The sequence below is a fragment of the Idiotropiscis lumnitzeri genome, chromosome 19 (genome assembly GCF_059441095.1).
Source record: "Idiotropiscis lumnitzeri isolate Australia: NSW breed Sydney's pygmy pipehorse chromosome 19, RoL_Ilum_1.0, whole genome shotgun sequence".
Classification (NCBI taxonomy): Eukaryota; Metazoa; Chordata; class Actinopteri; order Syngnathiformes; family Syngnathidae; genus Idiotropiscis; species Idiotropiscis lumnitzeri.
In genome coordinates this window covers 2,288,950-2,314,338 of record NC_142409.1, presented here as the reverse complement: position 1 = coordinate 2,314,338, position 25,389 = coordinate 2,288,950, and the positions used below count along the sequence as shown (strand labels likewise).

The following is a 25,389-nucleotide window of genomic DNA, read 5'->3' as shown; positions in this document are numbered from 1 at the left end:
CCACTATAATGTCCAACGATTGGCGAATTTTACCACCTCAGCACTCCAGGCAGTGCATGAGCAATTGGCTGCCACGTCTCTTATGGCATTCCAGAACAGAATAAGCTTAGATATGTTGTCAGCCGAAAGAGGAGGGGTGTGTGGTATTTTGGGGATCAGTGTTGTACTCTGATTCCCAACAATACATCTCCTGACGGTCGCCTTACCAAGGCATTGGAGGGTCTGCGCACGCTAAGTCACAAAATGAAGGAGCACTCAGGTGTGGACACCAGTTGGTATTCTGACTGGTTCAACATCTTTGGTAAATATAAAAGCCTGATTGCATCAGTACTGATTTCTATCGCTGTGTTTGCCGCTATTATGGTGTTATGCGGATGTTGCTGTATTCCATGTATCAGATCATTAACTGTTAAGACAATAGAACGCACGTTGGGGCCACTCCCTCCTGGGGGTCAGTACATGATGATCCCTCAAAAGGACCCCCAGGAGGCGGAGGTAGCGTGGCCCTCCGGGAGTCCAGGATGTGAGTATGGAAAGATGGCCTCGGGGACCTGAGGCCATAAGGAGGGAAGGAAATTTTCTACTGATTCTTATTCTTTTACTAATTGTTTGATGTGTTTTAGTTTTATGGCAAGTGATGTCGAGCTCGTGTGCAGCAATGAAACAAGGTGTTCTAGTGATGACCTCAGATGTCTGAGGTCATGAGAGGGATTAAAGGATAATGTAAATGGCAGTCAATTTAAAACTGAACAAAGGTTAGACGGCTCGGAGCCACTTTTGTGATCCTGGCATGGAAGTCCATTGTTTCAGAGGGGTCTCGTTCACACCTCCTGTGGTGCAGCTGTGATCTAATCTTCCTGCATTCCTCTCCTGAATGTCTGGTCATTAGCATGGTCTAAACTTCAGTTACACTTAAAGGATTTCATACTTTTGACTATTAAAGGAATATAAGAGTTTGAGCTTAACATAGTTCATTAGATGTTGGTGCATCCAATGTATGAAAATGTGATATTGTAAAATGCTGAGAGTGTGACTGGGGGCGAGAAACTGGTTGCGGGGGTTGTGCAAGAATGGAATGTTTTAGAAACCGAAGGTGCTGAGCGAGACGAGATGACTCCGGGAAGGAGCGGCCATCGGGGGAATCGCACGCAGGAGGAGCCACGGGATTCGGCGGGAGGAGAAAGACCAATGAGAGCGAGCTAAAGTTAACTGCAATACACATAGCCAATAGAATCATGCCAGGATGCCTTTGTCTGTGCCATTTTGCATGTTGTATAGTATGAATCAGGACTGGGCAACTCGGGGGTAGAACACATTCGCTGGTGGTATGAGAGGTGTAGAGCTGTATTGAGAGGGACCCAAACTCAAGTTGTAGATTTGTGTGTTAGGAATAAATCCACTCGTGTGTGAAAATGCCGGCTTCCTGATACCTTTCTATTGCAGAACGAGCGCGCATATTGTTGGATGTGTGAGAGTTGGGTAAGGTCGCAAATTGGAGTCAGATTACTTATTTGAGTTTACATTGGGTTAAAGTTAAATTCTAACATTGATATAAAGATAAATTCCAACAAGCCGATGGACTAGAAATACATTGTGGTCGCCCCTTGCATGTTCGAATACTGCCACCAAAGTGTATCTTTCCGCAGGTAACTTTATCTTCTAATATCAGATTAGGGTCTTCAACAATTTAACAAAACATATCATGTAAAATCCCCATTTATCCATATGGAAGGGTCGTAGTTCTGCAAATGCCCTTTGTCGGACAAGGACTGTGTTTCTTTTTGGCAATTTAACGACATAAATTTCTCAAAACTGCTTATATTACCAAAGTACTATTCCCATATCTAAAGAGGTCAAACACCTTTCCAATATTATCATCATAATTTGATATGTTAAGGTCCATCGAGGGTGGAATTTATACCCACTTGTGTAGAACACAATGTTCTTATTTCCATAGACCCACCTCCTATTCCGATTAACACGGTAAGACACATTTCCCATTATATGAGTCCCATTTTAAATGTCAAGTATCGGCGAGTGTGCAGAACACAATGTATTAGCAATGCATTGCCTTAACCACTCAGCCACCTCATCTCAAGTTGGAACCTTTTGTCGGTCAAGAAACATTGTATTAGTGTAAACTACCTTCAATTGTAGCAGGACTGGATTTAAAACGTGTTTCTTTTGTAAATGAAAGACTGATTCAAACTTCTTAAAACCGTGCCTGTTTTTGGAGAAACCTCCTCAGCTCCAGAGGGACAATGTAGAACACATTGCTTCACGGAACAAAACCATCGGAATTTCAAAGACACGAGGAAGATCGAATTCATACTCACAAATGCAGAAAACAAAGGATGAGTATTCTCTCTCCTCCATTAGTCGGCAACGTCATCTGCTTCAATGGAATCAAAGTGAGTGCTTGGGGCTGATGGAATTTTTCCCCCTAGCAAAATATGTATTGTCATCAGAAAATGTCACCTCTGGAGGGCAACTGTGTTGGTGTGGCCGAGTGGTCAGGGTGATGGACTAAAAATTCACTGGGGTGTCCCCTCGTAGGTTCTTATCCTGCTGCCAAAGTGAGCTTTTCAGAGGAGAATCTAAGGATCTTTTGCAATTTCAAGACTGATTCAAATTTCTGAATGCCACGTGTAATTTCGGAGAAACCTCCACAGATCCAGAGGGACAAGGTAGAACACATTCCCTCTCAGAACAAAAGCATCGGAATTCCCAAGACACGAGAAAGATGGAATTCATACTCACCAATGTAGAACAACAAGGATGAGTATCCTATCTCCTTCAACAGTCGGCTACCTCATCTGCTTCTATGGAAAGTGTGAGTGCATGTGGCTTATGGTTTTCTGCAGTGTAGCAATATCTGTATTGTACTTGGAAAATGGCACCTGTGCATGGGACATTGTGTTGGTGTGGCCGAGTGGTTAAGGCGATGGACTAGAAATCCATTGGGGTCTCCCCTCGCAGGTTCAAATCCTGCCACCAACGTGTACGTATTAGAAGGGAACTTGATGTTCAAATATCAGAATTTAATAAAACATATCACGTAACATTCCCATTTATATACATGGATCGGTTGCATTTCTGCAAACCCCGTTTTGTCGGACAAGGACCGTGTTTCTTTCACAATTTAACGACATACAAATTTCCGAAAACTGCTTATATTACCAAAGTACCATTCCCATATCCAAAGAGGTCAAACACCTTTCCAATAGCATCATCTTTATTTGATATGTTAAGGTCCAACAAGGGTGGAATTTATCCCCACGTGTGTAGTACACAATGTTCTTATTTCCATAAACCCACCACCTATTCCGATTAGCACGGTAGGACACTTTTCCCATTGTATCAGTCCCATTTTAAATGTCAAGTATCGACAAGTGTGCAGAACACAATGTATTAATAATCCATTGTCTTAACCACTCAGCCAACTTATCTCAAGTTCGAAATTCTTTTCGGTCAAGAAACGTATTAGTGTAAACTACCTTCAATTGCAGCAGGACGGGATTTAAACCTTGTTTTTTTTTGTATATGAAAGACTGATTCAAACTTCTGAAAACCGTGCCTGTTTTTGGAGAAACCGCCACAACTCCAGAGGGACAACCTAGAACACGTTGCTTTACGGAACAAAAGCATCGGAATTTCAAAGACACGAGGAAGATGGAATTCATACTCGCAAATGTAGAAAACAAAAGATGTGTCACGTGAGGAGAGGGGCTTGGACCCAAAAGCAGACAGGAGACGGAGGTGGCGACGTAAAAGTATTTATATACAAAATTCCAAGTAATAACAAGCAGGCCTGGATTCAGAACACATGGAAAATGGCTGACATCCTCACATGAAGAAAGCTGAACGTACTGACGATGTGTCTCTGAATAACTTGCTCTTAAATACTCAAGGAATCAAGCCTATATGACATCATAAAAGACCAGAGCATAAAAGGACCATAGCAACTGTGTAGCAACTGTGTAGCAACAGACACATTAAGGCATATCACAACAGTACCCCCCCTCAATGGGCACCACCTGGTGCCTTTCCTGGCTTATGAGGGAACTCACGGTAGAAGTCCCGTAGCAGAGAGGGTGTCAGGATGAGGGATCTCGAAATCCAGGAACGCTCCTCAGGGCCGTAACCCTCCCAGTCAACTAAATATTGAAAACCCCGACCACGCCGACGTACATCCAAAATTTTCTTCCCAATGTAAGCGGGGTGACCATCAACGTCCAGTGGCGGAGGGGGGAGCTCGGGAGGAGGACTGAGGGGGCTGGAGGAGACTGGCTTCAGGAGGGAGACATGAAAAGTTGGGTGGACCTGAAGGGAGGCCGGGAGCTTCAAACGGACAGCAGAAGGGTTAATGCGTCAGCACTCTCCACCTGCACCAGTGAATATCCAGGGAATATCCAGGGAACAGACGTTGAGAGGGTCTCAACTTACAAGTACCTGGGTGTTCATCTGAACAATAAACTGGACTGGAGCGACAACACAGATGCTCTCTATAGGAAGGGTCAGAGCAGACTCTTCCTACTCAGGAGGCTGAGGTCCTTTGGCGTTCGGGGAACACTCCTCAGGAACTTCTATGACTCGGTGGTTTCACCGGTCATTTTCTATGGAGTGGTCTCCTGGGCAGGAGGCATCTCGGGCCGGGACAAAAAGAGACTGGACAAACTAGTGAGGAGGGCCAGCTCTGTCCTGGGCTGCTCCCTGGACTCTGTGGACTCAGTGGGGGGCAGGAGGATGACGGCAAAACTGTCATCAATGCTGGACAACCCAGCCCACCCACTCTATGACACTCTTAGAACACTTCACAGCTCTTTCAGTAATAGACTTTTACACCCTCGCTGTACCAAAGAGAGATTTCGGCGCTCCTTCCTGCCTACTGCTGTCAGACTTTTTAACAAGAACATTGGGTCAGGCCTACAAACGGGCGGGCATTAGTGCAATTGTGCAGTCCTAGGATGCAATATAAACCGCTACTGCACTTTCAGCCAAGGGTGTACTTAAATATTGACCAATGATGTATTTTGTTTACATTACTGTATTCTTATTACTGTACTTCTATCTCTGCAGTATTTGTACCATTGCAGGACGTTCACTATTACAGTACTTTTATCCTTGCAGTACTTTTATAATTGCAGTATTCCTATCATTGCGGTACTTTTACTATCACAGTACTTTTATCATTGCAGTATTTTTCTACCATTGCAGTACTTTTACTATTACAGTACTTTTACCATTGCAGTATACTTTATCATTGCAATATTTTTATCATTGCAGTATTTTCAATCATTTAGTAGTTTTTATCATTACAGTGTTTCCCCCTCTGTATAATGGACATACATTAGGAGTGTTTCCTTAAACTAGATACGTTTATACTGTGTATATTTGCATGCATTGTTATGAATGTCTGCTGCTAATGTTATACATTAACGGCTACATTACGCCGCCGACTCTGTGTGATCTATATCTTTGCTGCTGTAACACCTCAAATTTCCCCATTGTGGGACTAATAAAGGACATCTTATCTTATCTTATCTTATCTTATCTTAATGATCTTCTCATTCTCAAACGGTCCAATGAATCTGGGGGCTAGTTTGCGGGAATCAGTCTGGAGGGGAAGGTCACGGGAGGATAGCCAAACCATTTGCCCTGGGCGATAGTCAGGGGCCGGAGATCGATGTCTATCGGCCAGTTGTTGGTTGCGCTGGGCTGTGCGGGACAGGACGGCTCAGGCATGTCTCCATACGGCATGGCAACGCCGCAGATGAGCGCGGACAGAGGGAACGGCGACCGCTTGTTCCTGGGAAGGAAATAGTGGAGGTTGATATCCATATGCGACCATGAACAGAGACATGCCCATGGATGAGGAGGTGAGGGAATTGTGGGAATACTCGATCCATGGTAGGTGTAGGCTCCAGGAAGCAGGACGGCGGGCCGAAACACACCTGAGGGATGACTCCAGATCCTGATTGACTCTCTCTGATGTTCATTGGTCTGGGGATGATAACCTGAAGACAGGCTAGAGGACGCTCCCAGAGCTTTACAGAAAGCTTGCCATACCTGGGATGTGAACTGGGGACCCCGGACAGAAACAATGTCAATGGGGATGCCATGAAGCTTGAAGACGTGGTTCACTAGGATGTTTGCCGTCTCAAATGCGGAAGGAAGTTTGGGTAATGGAATGAAGTGAACCATCTTGGAGAAACGGTCAACTACAGTCAGTATGACCGTGTTTCCCTCGGAGGGCGGCAGGCCAGAGACGAAATCGACCGACTGGTGGGACCAGGGGCGGCTGGGGATGGGCAGGGGTTGCAGAAGACCCATTGGGCGATGGTGAGAAGGCTTCCCCCGAGAGCAGGTGTGGCAAGCAGCGACGAACTCCCTCACATCTTGAGCCATTCGGGGCCACCAGAAGGGTTGCCGCAGGAATTGGAGGGTTCAAGTCAATGATGACAAGCCAACTTGGAAGAATGTCCCAATTGCAGGACATGAGAGCGGACAGAATCTGGGACAAAGAGTCGATCCGGAGGGCCCGAGCCAGGATCTGGTTGCTGTTGTTGGGCCTGCAAGACGGCTTGCTCAATGTCCCACACAGCCGCCCTGATAAAACATGAAGAGGGGATGATGGTCTCCGGATCCTGCCTCTCTGAAGGTTGATCATGCATGAGGGAGGAGACAGTGGCATGCAAGTTAATGAGACGAGGAGGTTCAGTCGAGGTTCTAGTGTCGCTCACCCTAAGGCGGCGTTCTGTGGTATCAAGAGGACCCCTGGGTACGAGTGAGCACTGATTGATAAAGTGCCCAGGCTTTCCACAGTAGAGACAAAGACCCTGCGCAACCCGCCGGGCGCGTTCCTCCTGGGAGAGGCGAGTTCTGCTAAGTTGCATGGGTTCTTCCCCGGCAGAAGCAGGCATCAAGGTGCTTGTAAAAGGCTGGGCGATCCGTCGCGGAATGGCCGTGTGAGGGGAGTTAGGGTGGGCAGGTCTGGCACTGCGACGGCGTTCTCTGATGCGGTTGTCAATCCGAATCACTAAGGAGATTAATTGCTCGAGGGACTCAGGCTCATCCCGTGTAGACAGTTCGTCTTGAAGCTCTTCGGACAGTCCGCAAACGAAGGCTGTTCTCTGTCCTGCCTCATTCCATCCTGTTTCAGAGGCTAAAATCCTGAACTCTATGGCATATTCTGCCGCTGACCGTGAGCCCTGACGTAATGCCCATAGTCGTTTGCTTGAAGACTCGGTACGGAAGGGCTGATCAAAGACTCTGCGAATCTCCTCGGAAAAAGCAGAAAATGATCTCAATGTTTCTGACTTTGACTCCCACAAGGAATTGGCCCACTTCCCTGCTTTTCCCCGAAGCAAGTTAATGACATAGGCCAGCTTGGCGCGATCATCCAAAAAAGCGCAAGGTTGTTGCTCAAAAACCAAGGAACAGTTTACTAGGAATTGGACACAGGCTCCTACCTCCCCAGAATAATGTTCAGGTGGCGGAATGTTGGGTTCACGGTGAAAAGGCACAGCAGTAGCGGGTGAGTCGGTCACTCCTTGATTGGACGTGTGGGCCGGAGTGGGTGATGACGATTGTGGTGGAGCGCTGGACGTCATCAGGATAGTCAATGAGTTGACGGTGTTGGAGAGGTTCTGAATAGACTCCATAACCTCCCTCAGGATTTGGTCGTGCTGGCCGAGCAGTGCCCCTTGTGCCCTCATGGCGCGGTGGATTGGGTCCTCTGGGTCTGCTGGGTCCATGATGGTCAGTACGTGCTGTCACGTGAGGAGAGGGGTTTGGACCCAAAAGTAGACAGGAGACGGAGGTGGCGACGTAAAAGTCTTTATATACAAAATTCCAAGTAATAACAAGCAGGCCTGGATTAAGAACACATGGAAAATGGCTGACATCCTCACATGAAGAAAGCTTAACATACTGACGATGTGTCTCTGAATAACTTGCTCTTAAATACTCAAGGAATCAAGCCTATATGACATCATAAAAGACCAGAACATAAAAGGACCATAGCAACTATGTAGCAACGGACACGTTAAGGCATATCACAACAAGATGAGTATTCTATCTCCTTCATTAGTCGGCAACCTCATCTGGGATCAAAAAGAGTGCTTATATTATCAGATAAGCGTCCACATCTTGAAGGACATTGCAAACTTGGGGCTGATGGATTTATGCCCCCTAGCACATCACCTTGAAGGACATTACAAACTCAGTTTTGCTCGAACAAGACTGTTTTTAGACTTCATTTCTTTTGCAATTAAAAAACTGATTCAATTTTCTGAATGCCACGTGTAATTTGGGAGAAACCTCCACAGATCTAGAGGGACAAGGTAGAACACATCGCTTCATGGAACAAAAGCATCGGAATTCCCAAGACACGAGAAAGATGGAATTCATACTCACCAATGTCGAACAACAAGGATGAGTATTCTAGATCCTTGAACAGTCGGCAACCTCATCTGCTTCAATGGAAGGAGTGAGTGCATGTGGCTGATGGGTTTCTGCAGTGTAGCAATATTTGTATTGTACTTGGAAAATGCAACCTGCAACGGGGACACTTTGTTGGTGTGGCTGAGTGGTTAAGGCGATGGACTTGAAATCCATTGGGGTCTCCCCTCGTAGGTTCAAATCCTGCTGCCAACGTGGGCTTTTTAGAGGAGAACCGGGTGTTCTCTCATCTGATAAGACTTTTCAACAGTTGAACAAATCGCATCATGCAATATGTAAAATCCACATTATTCTACAAGAATGGTTGTATTAGGGTAAACTGTGTTTTGTTGGACGAATACAGTGTTTGGACTATGGATCTTTGGCAATTTGGCAAAATCTGTATTGTACTTGGAAAATCTCACCTACAACAGGCATACTGTGATGACTGAGTGGTTAAGACGATGGACTAGAAATCCTTTGTGGTCGCCCCTTGCATGTTCGAATACTGCCACCAAAGTGTATCTTTCCGCAGGTAACTTTATCTTCTAATATCAGATTAGGGTCTTCAACAATTTAACAAAACATATCATGTAAAATCCCCATTTATCCATATGGAAGGGTCGTAGTTCTGCAAATGCCCTTTGTCGGGCAAGGACTGTGTTTCTTTTTGGCAATTTAACGACATAAATTTCTCAAAACTGCTTATATTACCAAAGTACTATTCCCATATCTAAAGAGGTCAAACACCTTTCCAATATTATCATCATAATTTGATATGTTAAGGTCCATCGAGGGTGGAATTTATACCCACTTGTGTAGAACACAATGTTCTTATTTCCATAGACCCACCTCCTATTCAGATTAACACGGTAAGACACATTTCCCATTATATGAGTCCCATTTTAAATGTCAAGTATCGGCGAGTGTGCAGAACACAATGTATTAGCAATGCATTGCCTTGCCTTCACCACTCAGCCACCTCATCTCAAGTTGGAACCTTTTGTCGGTCAAGAAACATTGTATTAGTGTAAACTACCTTCAATTGTAGCAGGACTGGATTTAAAACGTGGTTCTTTTGTATATGAAAGACTGATTCAAACTTCTTAAAACCGTGCCTGTTTTTGGAGAAACCTCCTCAGCTCCAGAGGGACAATGTAGAACACATTGCTTCACGGAACAAAAGCATCGGAATTTCAAAGACACGAGGAAGATCGAATTCATACTCACAAATGCAGAAAACAAAGGATGAGTATTCTCTCTCCTCCATTAGTCGGCAACGTCATCTGCTTCAATGGAATCAAATTGAGTGCTTGGGGCTGATGGAATTTTGCCCCCTAGCAAAATATGTATTGTCATCAGAAAATGTCACCTCTGGAGGGCAACTGTGTTGGTGTGGCCGAGTGGTCAGGGTGATGGACTAAAAATTCACTGGGGTGTCCCCTCGTAGGTTCTTATCCTGCTGCCAAAGTGAGCTTTTCAGAGGAGAATCTAAGGATCTTTTGCAATTTCAAGACTGATTCAAATTTCTGAATGCCACGTGTAATTTAGGAGAAACCTCCACAGATCCAGAGGGACAAGGTAGAACACATTCCCTCTCAGAACAAAAGCATCGGAATTCCCAAGACACGAGAAAGATGGAATTCATACTCACCAATGTAGAACAACAAGGATGAGTATCCTATCTCCTTCAACAGTCGGCTACCTCATCTGCTTCTATGGGAAGTGTGAGTGCATGTGGCTTATGGTTTTCTGCAGTGTAGCAATATCTGTATTGTACTTGGAAAATGGCACCTGTGCATGGGACATTGTGTTGGTGTGGCCGAGTGGTTAAGGCGATGGACTAGAAATCCATTGGGGTCTCCCCTCGCAGGTTCAAATCCTGCCACCAACGTGTACGTATTAGAAGGGAAATTGATGTTCAAATATCAGAATTTAATAAAACATATCACGTAACATAACCATTTATATACATGGATCGGTTGCATTTCTGCAAACCCCGTTTTGTCGGACAAGGACAGTGTTTCTTTCACAATTTAACGACATACAAATTTCCGAAAACTGCTTATATTACCAAAGTACCATTCCCATATCCAAAGAGGTCAAACACCTTTCCAATAGCATCATCTTCATTTGATATGTTAAGGTCCAACAAGGGTGGAATTTATCCCCACGTGTGTAGTACACAATGTTCTTATTTCCATAAACCCACCACCTATTCCGATTAGCACGGTAGGACACTTTTCCCATTGTATCAGTCCCATTTTAAATGTCAAGTATCGACAAGTGTGCAGAACACAATGTATTAATAATCCATTGTCTTAACCACTCAGCCAACTTATCTCAAGTTCGAAATTCTTTTCGGTCAAGAAACGTATTAGTGTAAACTACCTTCAATTGCAGCAGGACGGGATTTAACCCTTGTTTTTTTTTGTATATGAAAGACTGATTCAAACTTCTGAAAAAAGTGCCTGTTTTTGGAGAAACCGCCACAACTCCAGAGGGACAACCTAGAACACGTTGCTTTACGGAACAAAAGCATCGGAATTTCAAAGACACGAGGAAGATGGAATTCATACTCGCAAATGTAGAAAACAAAAGATGTGTCACGTGAGGAGAGGGGCTTGGACCCAAAAGCAGACAGGAGACGGAGGTGGCGACGTAAAAGTATTTATATACAAAATTCCAAGTAATAACAAGCAGGCCTGGATTCAGAACACATGGAAAATGGCTGACATCCTCACATGAAGAAAGCTGAACGTACTGACGATGTGTCTCTGAATAACTTGCTCTTAAATACTCAAGGAATCAAGCCTATATGACATCATAAAAGACCAGAGCATAAAAGGACCATAGCAACTGTGTAGCAACTGTGTAGCAACAGACACATTAAGGCATATCACAACAGTACCCCCCCTCAATGGGCACCACCTGGTGCCTTTCCTGGCTTGTGAGGGAACTCACGGTAGAAGTCCCGTAGCAGAGAGGGTGTCAGGATGAGGGATCTCGAAATCCAGGAACGCTCCTCAGGGCTGTAACCCTCCCAGTCAACTAAATATTGAAAACCCCGACCACGCCGACGTACATCCAAAATTTTCTTCCCAATGTAAGCGGGGTGACCATCAACGTCCAGTGGCGGAGGGGGGAGCTCGGGAGGAGGACTGAGGGGGCTGGAGGAGACTGGCTTCAGGAGGGAGACATGAAAAGTTGGGTGGACCTGGAGGGAGGCCGGGAGCTTCAAACGGACAGCAGAAGGGTTAATGCGTCAGCACTCTCCACCTGCACCAGTGAATATCCAGGGAATATCCAGGGAACAGACGTTGAGAGGGTCTCAACTTACAAGTACCTGGGTGTTCATCTGAACAATAAACTGGACTGGAGCGACAACACAGATGCTCTCTATAGGAACGGTCAGAGCAGACTCTTCCTACTCAGGAGGCTGAGGTCCTTTGGCGTTCGGGGAACACTCCTAGGGAACTTCTATGACTCGGTGGTTTCACCGGTCATTTTCTATGGAGTGGTCTCCTGGGCAGGAGGCATCTCGGGCCGGGACAAAAAGAGACTGGACAAACTAGTGAGGAGGGCCAGCTCTGTCCTGGGCTGCTCCCTGGACTCTGTGGACTCAGTGGGGGGCAGGAGGATGACGGCAAAACTGTCATCAATGCTGGACAACCCAGCCCACCCACTCTATGATACTCTTAGAACACTTCACAGCTCCTTCAGTAATAGACTTTTACACCCTCGCTGTACCAAAGAGAGATTTCGGCGCTCCTTCCTGCCTACTGCTGTCAGACTTTTTAACAAGAACATTGGGTCAGGCCTACAAACGGGCGGGCATTAGTGCAATTGTGCAGTCCTAGGATGCAATATAAACCGCTACTGCACTTTCAGCCAAGGGTGTACTTAAATATTGACCAATGATGTATTTTGTTTACATTACCGTATTCTTATTACTGTACTTCTATCTCTGCAGTATTTCTACCATTGCAGGACGTTCACTATTACAGTACTTTTATCCTTGCAGTACTTTTATAATTGCAGTATTCCTATCATTGCGGTACTTTTACTATCACAGTACTTTTATCATTGCAGTATTTTTCTATCATTGCAGTACTTTTACTATTACAGTACTTTTACCATTGCAGTATACTTTATCATTGCAATATTTTTATCATTGCAGTATTTTCAATCATTTAGTAGTTTTTATCATTACAGTGTTTCCCCCTCTGTATAATGGACATACATTTGGAGTGTTTCCTTAAACTAGATACGTTTATACTGTGTATATTTGCATGCATTGTTATGAATGTCTGCTGCTAATGTTATACATTAACGGCTACATTACGCCGCCGACTCTGTGTGATCTATATCTTTGCTGCTGTAACACCTCAAATTTCCCCATTGTGGGACTAATAAAGGACATCTTATCTTATCTTATCTTAATGATCTTCTCATTCTCAAACGGTCCAATGAATCTGGGGGCTAGTTTGCGGGAATCAGTCTGGAGGGGAAGGTCACGGGAGGATAGCCAAACCATTTGCCCTGGGCGATAGTCAGGGGCCGGAGATCGATGTCTATCGGCCAGTTGTTGGTTGCGCTGGGCTGTGCGGGACAGGACGGCTCTGGCATGTCTCCATACGGCATGGCAACGCCGCAGATGAGCGCGGACAGAGGGAACGGCGACCGCTTGTTCCTGGGAAGGGAATAGTGGAGGTTGATATCCATATGCGACCATGAACAGAGACATGCCCATGGATGAGGAGGTGAGGGAATTGTGGGAATACTCGATCCATGGTAGGTGTAGGCTCCAGGAAGCAGGATGGCGGGCCGAAACACACCTGAGGGATGACTCCAGATCCTGATTGAATCTCTCTGATGTTCATTGGTCTGGGGATGATAACCTGAAGACAGGCTAGAGGACGCTCCCAGAGCTTTACAGAAAGCTTGCCATACCTGGGATGTGAACTGGGGACCCCGGTCAGAAACAATGTCAATGGGGATGCCATGAAGCTTGAAGACGTGGTTCACTAGGATGTTTGCCGTCTCAAATGCGGAAGGAAGTTTGGGTAATGGAATGAAGTGAACCATCTTGGAGAAACGGTCAACTACAGTCAGTATGACCGTGTTTCCCTCTGAGGGCGGCAGGCCAGAGACGAAATCGACCGACTGGTGGGACCAGGGGCGGCTGGGGATGGGCAGGGGTTGCAGAAGACCCATTGGGCGATGGTGAGAAGGCTTCCCCCGAGAGCAGGTGTGGCAAGCAGCGACGAACTCCCTCACATCTTGAGCCATTCGGGGCCACCAGAAGGGTTGCCGCAGGAATTGGAGGGTTCAAGTCAATGATGACAAGCCAACTTGGAAGAATGTCCCAATTGCAGGACATGAGAGCGGACAGAATCTGGGACAAAGAGTCGATCCGGAGGGCCCGAGCCAGGATCTGGTTGCTGTTGTTGGGCCTGCAAGACGGCTTGCTCAATGTCCCACACAGCCGCCCTGATGAAACATGAAGAGGGGATGATGGTCTCCGGATCCTGCCTCTCTGAAGGTTGATCATGCATGAGGGAGGAGACAGTGGCATGCAAGTTAATGCGACGAGGAGGTTCAGTCGAGGTTCTAGTGTCGCTCACCCTAAGGCGGCGTTCTGTGGTCTCAAGAGGACCCCTGGGTACGAGTGAGCACTGATTGATAAAGTGCCCAGGCTTTCCACAGTAGAGACAAAGACCCTGCGCAACCCGCCGGGCGCGTTCCTCCTGGGAGAGGCGAGTTCTGCTAAGTTGCATGGGTTCTTCCCCGGCAGAAGCAGGCATTAAGGTGCTTGTAAAAGGCTGGGCGATCCGTCGCGGAATGGCCGTGTGAGGGGAGTTAGGGTGGGCAGGTCTGGCACTGCGACGGCGTTCTCTGATGCGGTTGTCAATCCGAATCACTAAGTAGATTAATTGCTTGAGGGACTCAGGCTCATCCCGTGTAGACAGTTCGTCTTGAAGCTCTTCGGACAGTCCGCAAACGAAGGCTGTTCTCTGTCCTGCCTCATTCCATCCTGTTTCAGAGGCTAAAATCCTGAACTCTATGGCATATTCTGCAGCTGACTGTGAGCCCTGACGTAATGCCCATAGTCGTTTGCCTGAAGACTCGGTACGGGAGGGCTGATCAAAGACTCTGCGAATCTCCTCGGAAAAAGCAGAAAATGATCTCAATGTTTCTGACTTTGACTCCCACAAGGAATTGGCCCACTTCCCTGCTTTTCCCCGAAGCAAGTTAATGACAGAGGCCAGCTTGGCGCGATCATCCAAAAAAGCGCAAGGTTGTTGCTCAAAAACCAAGGAACAGTTTACTAGGAATTGGACACAGGCTCCTACCTCCCCAGAATAATGTTCAGGTGGCGGAATGTTGGGTTCACGGTGAAAAGGCACAGCAGTAGCGGGTGAGTCGGTCACTCCTTGATTGGACGTGTGGGCCGGAGTGGGTGATGATGATTGTGGTGGAGCGCTGGACGTCATCTGGATAGTCAATGAGTTGACGGTGTTGGAGAGGTTCTGAATAGACTCCATAACCTCCCTCAGGATTTGGTCGTGCTGGCCGAGCAGTGCCCCTTGTGCCCTCATGGCGCGGTGGATTGGGTCCTCTGGGTCTGCTGGGTCCATGATGGTCAGTACGTGCTGTCACGTGAGGAGAGGGGTTTGGACCCAAAAGCAGACAGGAGACGGAGGTGGCGACGTAAAAGTCTTTATATACAAAATTCCAAGTAATAACAAGCAGGCCTGGATTAAGAACACATGGAAAATGGCTGACATCCTCACATGAAGAAAGCTTAACGTACTGACGATGTGTCTCTGAATAACTTGCTCTTAAATACTCAAGGAATCAAGCCTATATGACATCATAAAAGACCAGAACATAAAAGGACCATAGCAACTATGTAGCAACGGACACGTTAAGGCATATCACAACAAGATGAGTATTCTATCTCCTTCATTAGTCGGCAACCTCATCTGGGATCAAAAAGAGTGCTTATATTATCAGATAAGCGTCCACATCTTGAAGGACATTGCAAACTTGGGGCTGATGGATTTCTGCCCCCTAGCACATCTCCTTGAAGGACATTACAAACTCAGTTTTGCTCGAACAAGTCTGTTTTTAGACTTCATTTCTTTTGCAATTAAAAAACTGATTCAATTTTCTGAATGCCACGTGTAATTTGGGAGAAACCTCCACAGATCTAGAGGGACAAGGTAGAACACATCGCTTCACGGAACAAAAGCATCGGAATTCCCAAGACACGAGAAAGATGGAATTCATACACACCAATGTCGAACAACAAGGATGAGTATTCTAGATCCTTCAACAGTCAGCAACCTCATCTGCTTCAATGGGAGGAGTGAGTGCATGTGGCTGATGGGTTTCTGCAGTGTAGCAATATTTGTATTGTACTTGGAAAATGTAACCTGCAACGGGGACACTTTGTTGGTGTGGCTGAGTGGTTAAGGCGATGGACTTGAAATCCATTGGGGTCTCCCCTCGTAGTTTCAAATCCTGCTGCCAACGAGGGCTTTTTAGAGGAGAACCGGGTGTTCTCTCATCTGATAAGACTTTTCAACAGTTGAACAAATCGCATCATGCAAAATGTAAAATCCACATTATTCTACAAGAATGGTTGTATTAGGGTAAACTGTGTTTTGTTGGACGAATACAGTGTTTGGACTATGGATCTTTGGCAATTTGGCAAAATCTGTATTGTACTTGGAAAATCTCACCTACAACAGGCATACTGTGATGACTGAGTGGTTAAGACGATGGACTAGAAATCCATTGTGGTCGCCCCTTGCATGTTCGAATACTGCCACCAAAGTGTATCTTTCCGCAGGTAACTTTATCCTCTAATATCAGATTAGGGTCTTCAACAATTTAACAAAACATATCATGTAAAATCCCCATTTATCCATATGGAAGGGTCGTAGTTCTGCAAATGCCCTTTGTCGGACAAGGACTGTGTTTCTTTTTGGCAATTTAACGACATAAATTTCTCAAAACTGCTTATATTACCAAAGTACTATTCCCATATCTAAAGAGGTCAAACACCTTTCCAATATTATCATCATAATTTGATATGTTAAGGTCCAGCGAGGGTGGAATTTATACCCACTTGTGTAGAACACAATGTTCTTATTTCCATAGACCCACCTCCTATTCCGATTAACACGGTAAGACACATTTCCCATTATATGAGTCCCATTTTAAATGTCAAGTATCGGCGAGTGTGCAGAACACAATGTATTAGCAATGCATTGCCTTAACCACTCAGCCACCTCATCTCAAGTTGGAACCTTTTGTCGTTCAAGAAACATTGTATTAGTGTAAACTACCTTCAATTGTAGCAGGACTGGATTTAAAACGTGGTTCTTTTGTAAATGAAAGACTGATTCAAACTTCTTAAAACCGTGCCTGTTTTTGGAGAAACCTCCTCAGCTCCAGAGGGACAATGTAGAACACATTGCTTCACGGAACAAAACCATCGGAATTTCAAAGACACGAGGAAGATCGAATTCATACTCACAAATGCAGAAAACAAAGGATGAGTATTCTCTCTCCTCCATTAGTCGGCAACGTCATCTGCTTCAATGGAATCAAAGTGAGTGCTTGGTGCTGATGGAATTTTGCCCCCTAGCAAAATATGTATTGTCATCAGAAAATGTCACCTCTGGAGGGCAACTGTGTTGGTGTGGCCGAGTGGTCAGGGTGATGGACTAAAAATTCACTGGGGTGTCCCCTCGTAGGTTCTTATCCTGCTGCCAAAGTGAGCTTTTCAGAGGAGAATCTAAGGATCTTTTGCAATTTCAAGACTGATTCAAATTTCTGAATGCTACGTGTAATTTCGGAGAAACCTCCACAGATCCAGAGGGACAAGGTAGAACACATTCCCTCTCAGAACAAAAGCATCGGAATTCCCAAGACACGAGAAAGATGGAATTCATACTCACCAATGTAGAACAACAATGATGAGTATCCTATCTCCTTCAACAGTCGGCTACCTCATCTGCTTCTATGGGAAGTGTGAGTGCATGTGGCTTATGGTTTTCTGCAGTGTAGCAATATCTGTATTGTACTTGGAAAATGGCACCTGTGCATGGGACATTGTGTTGGTGTGGCCGAGTGGTTAAGGCTTTGGACTAGAAATCCATTGGGGTCTCCCCTGGCAGGTTCAAATCCTGCCACCAACGTGTACGTTTTAGAAGGGAACTTGATGTTCTAATATCAGAATTTAATAAAACATATCACGTAACATTCCCATTTATATACATGTATCGGTTGCATTTCTGCAAACCCCGTTTTGTTGGACAAGGACCGTGTTTCTTTCACAATTTAACGACAAACAAATTTCCGAAAACTGCTTATATTACCAAAGTACCATTCCCATATCCAAAGGGGTCAAACACCTTTCCAATAGCATCATCTTAATTTGATATGTTAAGGTCCAACAAGGGTGGAATTTATCCCCACGTGTGTAGTACACAATGTTCTTATTTCCATAAACCCACCACCTATTCCGATTAGCACGGTAGGACACTTTTCCCATTGTATCAGTCCCATTTTAAATGTCAAGTATCGACAAGTGTGCAGAACACAATGTATTAATAATCCATTGTCTTAACCACTCAGCCAACTTATCTCAAGTTCGAAATTCTTTTCGGTCAATAAACGTATTAGTGTAAACTACCTTCAATTGCAGCAGGACGGGATTTAAACCTTGTTTTTTTTTGGATATGAAAGACTGATTCAAACTTCTGAAAAAAGTGCCTGTTTTTGGAGAAACCGCCACAACTCCAGAGGGACAACCTAGAACACGTTGCTTTACGGAACAAAAGCATCGGAATTTCAAAGACACGAGGAAGATGGAATTCATACTCGCAAATGTAGAAAACAAAAGATGTGTCACGTGAGGAGAGGGGCTTGTACCCAAAAGCAGACAGGAGACGGAGGTGGCGACGTAAAAGTATTTATATACAAAATTCCAAGTAATAACAAGCAGGCCTGGATTCAGAACACATGGAAAATGGCTGACATCCTCACATGAAGAAAGCTGAACGTACTGACGATGTGTCTCTGAATAACTTGCTCTTAAATACTCAAGGAATCAAGCCTATATGACATCATAAAAGACCAGAGCATAAAAGGACCATAGCAACTGTGTAGCAACTGTGTAGCAACAGACACATTAAGGCATATCACAACAGTACCCCCCCTCAATGGGCACCACCTGGTGCCTTTCCTGGCTTGTGAGGGAACTCACGGTAGAAGTCCCGTAGCAGAGAGGGTGTCAGGATGAGGGATCTCAAAATCCAGGAACGCTCCTCAGGGCCGTAACCCTCCCAGTCAACTAAATATTGAAAACCCCGACCACGCCGACGTACATCCAAAATGTTCTTCCCAATGTAAGCGGGGTGACCATCAACGTCCAGTGGCGGAGGGGGGAGCTCGGGAGGAGGACTGAGGGGGCTGGAGGAGACTGGCTTCAGGAGGGAGACATGAAAAGTTGGGTGGACCTGGAGGGAGGCCGGGAGCTTCAAACGGACAGCAGAAGGGTTAATGCGTCAGCACTCTCCACCTGCACCAGTGAATATCCAGGGAATATCCAGGGAACAGACGTTGAGAGGGTCTCAACTTACAAGTACCTGGGTGTTCATCTGAACAATAAACTGGACTGGAGCGACAACACAGATGCTCTCTATAGGAAGGGTCAGAGCAGACTCTTCCTACTCAGGAGGCTGAGGTCCTTTGGCGTTCGGGGAACACTCCTCAGGACCTTCTATGACTCGGTGGTTTCACCGGTCATTTTCTATGGAGTGGTCTCCTGGGCAGGAGGCATCTCGGGCCGGGACAAAAAGAGACTGGACAAACTAGTGAGGAGGACCAGCTCTGTCCTGGGCTGCTCCCTGGACTCTGTGGACTCAGTGGGGGGCAGGAGGATGACGGCAAAACTGTCATCAATGCTGGACAACCCAGCCCACCCACTCTATGATACTCTTAGAACACTTCACAGCTCCTTCAGTAATAGACTTTTACACCCTCGCTGTACCAAAGAGAGATTTCGGCGCTCCTTCCTGCCTACTGCTGTCAGACTTTTTAACAAGAACATTGGGTCAGGCCTACAAACGGGCGGGCATTAGTGCAATTGTGCAGTCCTAGGATGCAATATAAACCGCTACTGCACTTTCAGCCAAGGGTGTACTTAAATATTGACCAATGATGTATTTTGTTTACATTACCGTATTCTTATTACTGTACTTCTATCTCTGCAGTATTTCTACCATTGCAGGACGTTCACTATTACAGTACTTTTATCCTTGCAGTACTTTTATAATTGCAGTATTCCTATCATTGCGGTACTTTTACTATCACAGTACTTTTATCATTGCAGTATTTTTCTATCATTGCAGTACTTTTACTATTACAGTACTTTTACCATTGCAGTATACTTTATCATTGCAATATTTTTATCATTGCAGTATTTTCAATCATTTAGTAGTTTTTATCATTACAGTGTTTCCCCCTCTGTATAATGGACATACATTTGGAGTGTTTCCTTAAACTAGATACGTTTATACTGTGTATATTTGCATGCATTGTTATGAATGTCTGCTGCTAATGTTATACATTAACGGCTACATTACGCCGCCGACTCTGTGTGATCTATATCTTTGCTGCTGTAACACCTCAAATTTCCCCATTGTGGGACTAATAAAGGACATCTTATCTTATCTTATCTTAATGATCTTCTCATTCTCAAACGGTCCAATGAATCTGGGGGCTAGTTTGCGGGAATCAGTCTGGAGGGGAAGGTCACGGGAGGATAGCCAAACCATTTGCCCTGGGCGATAGTCAGGGGCCGGAGATCGATGTCTATCGGCCAGTTGTTGGTTGCGCTGGGCTGTGCGGGACAGGACGGCTCTGGCATGTCTCCATACGGCATGGCAACGCCGCAGATGAGCGCGGACAGAGGGAACGGCGACCGCTTGTTCCTGGGAAGGGAATAGTGGAGGTTGATATCCATATGCGACCATGAACAGAGACATGCCCATGGATGAGGAGGTGAGGGAATTGTGGGAATACTCGATCCATGGTAGGTGTAGGCTCCAGGAAGCAGGATGGCGGGCCGAAACACACCTGAGGGATGACTCCAGATCCTGATTGAATCTCTCTGATGTTCATTGGTCTGGGGATGATAACCTGAAGACAGGCTAGAGGACGCTCCCAGAGCTTTACAGAAAGCTTGCCATACCTGGGATGTGAACTGGGGACCCCGGTCAGAAACAATGTCAATGGGGATGCCATGAAGCTTGAAGACGTGGTTCACTAGGATGTTTGCCGTCTCAAATGCGGAAGGAAGTTTGGGTAATGGAATGAAGTGAACCATCTTGGAGAAACGGTCAACTACAGTCAGTATGACCGTGTTTCCCTCTGAGGGCGGCAGGCCAGAGACGAAATCGACCGACTGGTGGGACCAGGGGCGGCTGGGGATGGGCAGGGGTTGCAGAAGACCCATTGGGCGATGGTGAGAAGGCTTCCCCCGAGAGCAGGTGTGGCAAGCAGCGACGAACTCCCTCACATCTTGAGCCATTCGGGGCCACCAGAAGGGTTGCCGCAGGAATTGGAGGGTTCAAGTCAATGATGACAAGCCAACTTGGAAGAATGTCCCAATTGCAGGACATGAGAGCGGACAGAATCTGGGACAAAGAGTCGATCCGGAGGGCCCGAGCCAGGATCTGGTTGCTGTTGTTGGGCCTGCAAGACGGCTTGCTCAATGTCCCACACAGCCGCCCTGATGAAACATGAAGAGGGGATGATGGTCTCCGGATCCTGCCTCTCTGAAGGTTGATCATGCATGAGGGAGGAGACAGTGGCATGCAAGTTAATGCGACGAGGAGGTTCAGTCGAGGTTCTAGTGTCGCTCACCCTAAGGCGGCGTTCTGTGGTCTCAAGAGGACCCCTGGGTACGAGTGAGCACTGATTGATAAAGTGCCCAGGCTTTCCACAGTAGAGACAAAGACCCTGCGCAACCCGCCGGGCGCGTTCCTCCTGGGAGAGGCGAGTTCTGCTAAGTTGCATGGGTTCTTCCCCGGCAGAAGCAGGCATTAAGGTGCTTGTAAAAGGCTGGGCGATCCGTCGCGGAATGGCCGTGTGAGGGGAGTTAGGGTGGGCAGGTCTGGCACTGCGACGGCGTTCTCTGATGCGGTTGTCAATCCGAATCACTAAGTAGATTAATTGCTTGAGGGACTCAGGCTCATCCCGTGTAGACAGTTCGTCTTGAAGCTCTTCGGACAGTCCGCAAACGAAGGCTGTTCTCTGTCCTGCCTCATTCCATCCTGTTTCAGAGGCTAAAATCCTGAACTCTATGGCATATTCTGCAGCTGACTGTGAGCCCTGACGTAATGCCCATAGTCGTTTGCCTGAAGACTCGGTACGGGAGGGCTGATCAAAGACTCTGCGAATCTCCTCGGAAAAAGCAGAAAATGATCTCAATGTTTCTGACTTTGACTCCCACAAGGAATTGGCCCACTTCCCTGCTTTTCCCCGAAGCAAGTTAATGACAGAGGCCAGCTTGGCGCGATCATCCAAAAAAGCGCAAGGTTGTTGCTCAAAAACCAAGGAACAGTTTACTAGGAATTGGACACAGGCTCCTACCTCCCCAGAATAATGTTCAGGTGGCGGAATGTTGGGTTCACGGTGAAAAGGCACAGCAGTAGCGGGTGAGTCGGTCACTCCTTGATTGGACGTGTGGGCCGGAGTGGGTGATGATGATTGTGGTGGAGCGCTGGACGTCATCTGGATAGTCAATGAGTTGACGGTGTTGGAGAGGTTCTGAATAGACTCCATAACCTCCCTCAGGATTTGGTCGTGCTGGCCGAGCAGTGCCCCTTGTGCCCTCATGGCGCGGTGGATTGGGTCCTCTGGGTCTGCTGGGTCCATGATGGTCAGTACGTGCTGTCACGTGAGGAGAGGGGTTTGGACCCAAAAGCAGACAGGAGACGGAGGTGGCGACGTAAAAGTCTTTATATACAAAATTCCAAGTAATAACAAGCAGGCCTGGATTAAGAACACATGGAAAATGGCTGACATCCTCACATGAAGAAAGCTTAACGTACTGACGATGTGTCTCTGAATAACTTGCTCTTAAATACTCAAGGAATCAAGCCTATATGACATCATAAAAGACCAGAACATAAAAGGACCATAGCAACTATGTAGCAACGGACACGTTAAGGCATATCACAACAAGATGAGTATTCTATCTCCTTCATTAGTCGGCAACCTCATCTGGGATCAAAAAGAGTGCTTATATTATCAGATAAGCGTCCACATCTTGAAGGACATTGCAAACTTGGGGCTGATGGATTTCTGCCCCCTAGCACATCTCCTTGAAGGACATTACAAACTCAGTTTTGCTCGAACAAGTCTGTTTTTAGACTTCATTTCTTTTGCAATTAAAAAACTGATTCAATTTTCTGAATGCCACGTGTAATTTGGGAGAAACCTCCACAGATCTAGAGGGACAAGGTAGAACACATCGCTTCACGGAACAAAAGCATCGGAATTCCCAAGACACGAGAAAGATGGAATTCATACACACCAATGTCGAACAACAAGGATGAGTATTCTAGATCCTTCAACAGTCAGCAACCTCATCTGCTTCAATGGGAGGAGTGAGTGCATGTGGCTGATGGGTTTCTGCAGTGTAGCAATATTTGTATTGTACTTGGAAAATGTAACCTGCAACGGGGACACTTTGTTGGTGTGGCTGAGTGGTTAAGGCGATGGACTTGAAATCCATTGGGGTCTCCCCTCGTAGTTTCAAATCCTGCTGCCAACGAGGGCTTTTTAGAGGAGAACCGGGTGTTCTCTCATCTGATAAGACTTTTCAACAGTTGAACAAATCGCATCATGCAAAATGTAAAATCCACATTATTCTACAAGAATGGTTGTATTAGGGTAAACTGTGTTTTGTTGGACGAATACAGTGTTTGGACTATGGATCTTTGGCAATTTGGCAAAATCTGTATTGTACTTGGAAAATCTCACCTACAACAGGCATACTGTGATGACTGAGTGGTTAAGACGATGGACTAGAAATCCATTGTGGTCGCCCCTTGCATGTTCGAATACTGCCACCAAAGTGTATCTTTCCGCAGGTAACTTTATCCTCTAATATCAGATTAGGGTCTTCAACAATTTAACAAAACATATCATGTAAAATCCCCATTTATCCATATGGAAGGGTCGTAGTTCTGCAAATGCCCTTTGTCGGACAAGGACTGTGTTTCTTTTTGGCAATTTAACGACATAAATTTCTCAAAACTGCTTATATTACCAAAGTACTATTCCCATATCTAAAGAGGTCAAACACCTTTCCAATATTATCATCATAATTTGATATGTTAAGGTCCAGCGAGGGTGGAATTTATACCCACTTGTGTAGAACACAATGTTCTTATTTCCATAGACCCACCTCCTATTCCGATTAACACGGTAAGACACATTTCCCATTATATGAGTCCCATTTTAAATGTCAAGTATCGGCGAGTGTGCAGAACACAATGTATTAGCAATGCATTGCCTTAACCACTCAGCCACCTCATCTCAAGTTGGAACCTTTTGTCGTTCAAGAAACATTGTATTAGTGTAAACTACCTTCAATTGTAGCAGGACTGGATTTAAAACGTGGTTCTTTTGTAAATGAAAGACTGATTCAAACTTCTTAAAACCGTGCCTGTTTTTGGAGAAACCTCCTCAGCTCCAGAGGGACAATGTAGAACACATTGCTTCACGGAACAAAACCATCGGAATTTCAAAGACACGAGGAAGATCGAATTCATACTCACAAATGCAGAAAACAAAGGATGAGTATTCTCTCTCCTCCATTAGTCGGCAACGTCATCTGCTTCAATGGAATCAAAGTGAGTGCTTGGTGCTGATGGAATTTTGCCCCCTAGCAAAATATGTATTGTCATCAGAAAATGTCACCTCTGGAGGGCAACTGTGTTGGTGTGGCCGAGTGGTCAGGGTGATGGACTAAAAATTCACTGGGGTGTCCCCTCGTAGGTTCTTATCCTGCTGCCAAAGTGAGCTTTTCAGAGGAGAATCTAAGGATCTTTTGCAATTTCAAGACTGATTCAAATTTCTGAATGCTACGTGTAATTTCGGAGAAACCTCCACAGATCCAGAGGGACAAGGTAGAACACATTCCCTCTCAGAACAAAAGCATCGGAATTCCCAAGACACGAGAAAGATGGAATTCATACTCACCAATGTAGAACAACAATGATGAGTATCCTATCTCCTTCAACAGTCGGCTACCTCATCTGCTTCTATGGGAAGTGTGAGTGCATGTGGCTTATGGTTTTCTGCAGTGTAGCAATATCTGTATTGTACTTGGAAAATGGCACCTGTGCATGGGACATTGTGTTGGTGTGGCCGAGTGGTTAAGGCTTTGGACTAGAAATCCATTGGGGTCTCCCCTGGCAGGTTCAAATCCTGCCACCAACGTGTACGTTTTAGAAGGGAACTTGATGTTCTAATATCAGAATTTAATAAAACATATCACGTAACATTCCCATTTATATACATGTATCGGTTGCATTTCTGCAAACCCCGTTTTGTTGGACAAGGACCGTGTTTCTTTCACAATTTAACGACAAACAAATTTCCGAAAACTGCTTATATTACCAAAGTACCATTCCCATATCCAAAGGGGTCAAACACCTTTCCAATAGCATCATCTTAATTTGATATGTTAAGGTCCAACAAGGGTGGAATTTATCCCCACGTGTGTAGTACACAATGTTCTTATTTCCATAAACCCACCACCTATTCCGATTAGCACGGTAGGACACTTTTCCCATTGTATCAGTCCCATTTTAAATGTCAAGTATCGACAAGTGTGCAGAACACAATGTA

General features: G+C 45.7%; 7 non-coding genes across 7 annotated transcripts; all 7 read left to right on the top strand.

Annotated features, from left to right (window-relative positions):
- Window positions 1-2,918: 2,918 nt before the first annotated feature.
- Window positions 2,919-3,000, top strand: trnas-aga (transfer RNA serine (anticodon AGA)). Its single transcript has one exon. It is a non-coding gene; the product is annotated as a tRNA-Ser (tRNA).
- A 5,576-nt stretch (window positions 3,001-8,576) lies between these two features.
- On the top strand, window positions 8,577-8,658 carry trnas-uga (transfer RNA serine (anticodon UGA)). Its single transcript has one exon. It is a non-coding gene; the product is annotated as a tRNA-Ser (tRNA).
- A 1,596-nt stretch (window positions 8,659-10,254) lies between these two features.
- trnas-aga (transfer RNA serine (anticodon AGA)) lies at window positions 10,255-10,336 on the top strand. The gene has a single exon. It is a non-coding gene; the product is annotated as a tRNA-Ser (tRNA).
- A 5,566-nt stretch (window positions 10,337-15,902) lies between these two features.
- On the top strand, window positions 15,903-15,984 carry trnas-uga (transfer RNA serine (anticodon UGA)). Its single transcript has one exon. It is a non-coding gene; the product is annotated as a tRNA-Ser (tRNA).
- A 1,591-nt stretch (window positions 15,985-17,575) lies between these two features.
- On the top strand, window positions 17,576-17,657 carry trnas-aga (transfer RNA serine (anticodon AGA)). Its single transcript has one exon. It is a non-coding gene; the product is annotated as a tRNA-Ser (tRNA).
- Window positions 17,658-23,223: 5,566 nt separating this feature from the next.
- On the top strand, window positions 23,224-23,305 carry trnas-uga (transfer RNA serine (anticodon UGA)). The gene has a single exon. It is a non-coding gene; the product is annotated as a tRNA-Ser (tRNA).
- Window positions 23,306-24,896: 1,591 nt separating this feature from the next.
- trnas-aga (transfer RNA serine (anticodon AGA)) lies at window positions 24,897-24,978 on the top strand. The gene has a single exon. It is a non-coding gene; the product is annotated as a tRNA-Ser (tRNA).
- Window positions 24,979-25,389: the final 411 nt, after the last annotated feature.